This window comes from Ranitomeya imitator, chromosome 9 (genome assembly GCF_032444005.1).
Source record: "Ranitomeya imitator isolate aRanImi1 chromosome 9, aRanImi1.pri, whole genome shotgun sequence".
In the NCBI taxonomy this organism is placed as follows: Eukaryota; Metazoa; Chordata; class Amphibia; order Anura; family Dendrobatidae; genus Ranitomeya; species Ranitomeya imitator.
Window position 1 is genome coordinate 133,432,428 of NC_091290.1, and position 4,294 is coordinate 133,436,721.

At 51.1% G+C, this 4,294-nt stretch overlaps 1 long non-coding RNA gene across 1 annotated transcript in view; it reads right to left on the reverse strand.

The window, feature by feature from the left end:
* Positions 1 to 330: 330 nt before the first annotated feature.
* The window catches only part of LOC138648988 (uncharacterized), a 31,001-nt gene continuing 27,037 nt past the window's right edge, over positions 331 to 4,294 (reverse strand). The window contains exons 3-4 of the long non-coding RNA XR_011315222.1: positions 1,695 to 1,778; positions 331 to 424 (exon numbers count right to left, since the gene is read on the reverse strand). This is a non-coding gene — a long non-coding RNA (uncharacterized lncRNA). The remainder of the gene's footprint in view (positions 425 to 1,694; positions 1,779 to 4,294) is intronic.

The following is a 4,294-nucleotide window of genomic DNA, read 5'->3' on the forward strand; positions in this document are numbered from 1 at the left end:
TGAGGTTCGCAAGCCAAAGAGGTAACGGGATGAATCGGAGCAGAGAACGTGAGACGAAGAGAGTGCCCCATATGGTGGTCCCGAGGCGTCGGCAAGCAGATGAGCCAAGTTCTGGCCATAGTGGCAGAAGTAGCTCCCCTAGGGGGAAAAGGACCAGGAACCGTGGGGTGAGATGTAGGACTCTTGCTTACTGAATGGTAGAGCTGTTATTGGGTAGGAGGGAAGCTCCCGAAGCACTGGGCTGGGTGAAGGCAGAGGAACTAACAGAGGCAGAAATCGTGTGAGTCTAGGAAGGAAAGAGAGACTGTGTATGACGAGGTTCCGTGAGTAAAGAGAAACGTCCCTTTATTTGTGAGTTTTGGTCTTCATCGTTGAACTTTATAACATCCGATCCTGGCCAGGCTAAATCAACGGCACCGTGCACCTGCAAGGACAAATCACACCCATAACTAAAATCCACACATCCAGCCAGGACCCCCATTTTCATGTAGCATCCAGGGGCATGAAACACAAGTAACTTGCCCACGGCTACCGCCCCGTTTCACATTACAGTAGTGCTGTTGAACCTGGTGATGTAGCAAAGTTGGGTAGGTCAGAAGACTCATTGTACTGCTGTAGTAGAGTTGAGTAGGTCAGTACATTCATTGTAGCACTGATGAAGAGCCTGTTGTAGCAGAGCTGAGTTGGTCAGGAGACCCAATGTAGTAGAGTCCAGTGATGTAGAGGAGTTGAGTAGGTTTAGCAGCACCTTGTGGCAATGTAGTCAATACCAGCGACATAGTAGAGCTGGGTATGTCAGGAGGCACACAGCCACCATATTGCAAGAAGAAACTAAGTGACAATGTAGCAGAGTCAGAAGGCATTTAGAAGAACCCTGTGATTTAGCAGAGCTGGCTACTTCTGGAGGCCAAAATTAAGCATGGCTTGCAGCCTAAGCTGGACTAAACAGTTTAGGTGAGGGTCGTCACAGGAGAACCTGGTACTAACAACCCGGCATGCAGAGAGCCAGTGGCTGCAAATGGCGGATGTAAGTAATCAGGATTGGGTAGTGAAATTCAACATGCCCTGTTCTTCTGGTCCCTGGCGGAATCTCCTGGGGGAGCCACGTATACATAGGATAGTCATCTGGTCCTGCTCAATCAGCGAGGGACTGACTGTTGCATGGCACTCTGCTATCTTAGTCATGACCATGGACTCTGATTGGAGTGGAAGAACAAATGGATGACCAGTGATCCACTCAACTTATCCAGGCTGTGTTCTTCATTGTAATATGGGAAGAGAAGAGGGGACAAGTTTTGCTAAAACAGCTCCGTCCCATGATGGATACAATGGCGCCATCCAGACATCATCAGCTTTAACGGTGCCTGTTGGGGTTTGGTGGTGGTGGCCGGTGTTCGGTGTTGACTGTCTTGACCGACATGTGTCTCCCTATGTATGTGTATGGCCTAGGGATGGGGAGAAGCCCCAAACATAGTCGCATGGTCCCTGGCCCACTTTTCAAATTACATTTTCTCCAAATTGTCCCAACATTTCAGAGAAGGGACAAATACAATTCATCCTGCCTGTGGTCAGCACAGAATAAATCTGGCACGTTTCCTTCAAAAATGTCACACTATACCATGAGCCATATATATATAACCAGACATATCCTGAAGCTTAAGCCCCAATCTATCAACCCACATTTCAGTTCTCACCTTTTTGTTTCATATTTGGATGTGATTGGTTACTACACTCCCCATTGGCCAGTTTTGGTTGAAATCCACTGCCGTAAATCAAGGCTGAAAACACAATAAAACTGAAATTAACGCCAAAGTTGTCCTGTCCGGCATGTGCCTAATACCATCGTCCCTTACAGGCTATTTGAGGCTCAGTAATTGATAAATAACCTGATCCAATTTAGTATAAATCCTTCTAATTGTCTGTCTGACCCATGACACGGTCCGAGGCGGGAGCTGACGCAAGAGGAGCGCCGAAGGCTCACATAATACAAGTCACGCACCTGCCATGTACAGAACTGGGAGTAAATACCAAAATCGTCGTGCGCTCTATCAGGAAATCAATGTAAGGAAATGTGTGGGGCTATTTAAGACTTTAATTTCCTGTTGTTTTAGGAAACATCACATTAACATTAGCAGCAATGAATAGAATAATCCTATCTTTTGTATCGGAGCATCTAATGACCGTGTGCAAAGGTCACTGTAAAGAGAGAGAGCTATAACATCACCTACTGTGATTGGTGGATCCTGTGTTATCAGCTGTGTATAGTGGTGTTACCTTTCATTATAGTCCTGCCACTCATGATGATGTGAGTCTGCTGAAAACTCCTCATTAAAGGATAGGACTAGTGCTGAGTGAACGGGCTCGAATTGTATGTTTGAGTCCCCGCGGCTGCATGTCTCGCGGATGTTCGACAGCTGCAACACATGTATGGATTGCCTAACAAACAGGAAACAGCCTGTCGATCAGCCGCAAGACAAGTAGGTGCGGAGACTTGAACATATTTTTCGAGCATGCTGAAGACACTCTGTTAGCACCCGAGCATGCTCGGACCTTACCCCACAGGACCTGCCGTATACCGCAAACACCCCACAGGACCTGCCGTATACCGAGAACACCCCACAGGACCTGCCGTATACCGGGAACACCTCACAGGACCTGCTGTATACCGCAAACACCCCACAGGACCTGCCGTATACCGAGAACACCCCACAGGACCTGCTGTATACCGGGAACACGTCACAGGACCTGCCGTATACCGAGAACACCCCACAGGACCTGCCGTATACCGGGAACACCTCACAGGACCTGCCGTATACCGGGAACACCTCACAGGACCTGCCGTATACCGGGAACACCTCACAGGACCTGCCGTATACCGGGAACACCTCACAGGACCTGCCATATACCGGGAACACCTCACAGGACCTGCCGTATACCGGGAACACCACACAGGACCTGCCGTATACCGGGAACACCCCACAGGACCTGCCGTATACCGGGAACACCACACAGGACCTGCCGTATACCGGGAACACCTCACAGGACCTGCCGTATACCGGGAACACCTCACAGGACCTGCCATATACCGGGAACACCCCACAGGACCTGCCGTATACCGAGAACACCTCACAGGACCTGCCGTATACCGGGAACACCCCACAGGACCTGCCATATACTGAGAACACCTCACAGGACCTGCCGTATACCGAGAACACCCCACAGGACCTGCCGTATACCGAGAACACCTCACAGGACCTGCCGTATACCGGGAACACCTCACAGGACCTGCCGTATACCGGGAACACCCCACAGGACCTGCCATATACTGAGAACACCTCACAGGACCTGCCGTATACCGGGAACACCTCACAGGACCTGCCGTATACCGGGAACACCACACAGGACCTGCCGTATACCGGGAACACCTCACAGGACCTGCCATATACCGAGAACACCTCACAGGACCTGCCATATACCGAGAACACCTCACAGGACCTGCCGTATACCGGGAACACCTCACAGGACCTGCCGTATACCGAGAACACCCCACAGGACCTGCCATATACTGAGAACACCTCACAGGACCTGCCGTATACCGAGAACACCCCACAGGACCTGCCGTATACCGAGAACACCCCACAGGACCTGCCATATACTGAGAACACCTCACAGGACCTGCCATATACCGAGAACACCCCACAGGACCTGCCGTATACTGAGAACACCCCACAGGACCTGCCGTATACCGGGAACACCACACAGGACCTGCCGTATACCGGGAACACCCCACAGGACCTGCCATATACTAAGAACACCTCACAGGACCTGCCGTATACCGAGAACACCTCACAGGACCTGCCGTATACCGAGAACACCCCACAGGACCTGCCATATACTGAGAACACCTCACAGGACCTGCCGTATACCGAGAACACCCCACAGGACCTGCCATATACTGAGAACACCTCACAGGACCTGCCGTATACCGAGAACACCTCACAGGACCTGCCATATACTGAGAACACCTCACAGGACCTGCCATTCTTTGTTGCCAAGGAACTTTTTTAGGATATTCCATAAAATGTTGGACCCCAAAGCTGCTTTTGACTATTACACGGCCATATAATATGTGTAATATCACTGCTACGTTAGCGGCTGTATCTGCTCTCCTGGCTCGGGGAGGTCACCGTGTGGCCGCTACAAGGACAGAAGGAGCGGAGAGTCCCCGGACTGCAGGGAGCGGCCTGCAGTGCACTCATCCTGCCGCCAGAGGGCAGCACGGCCACCACAGAGG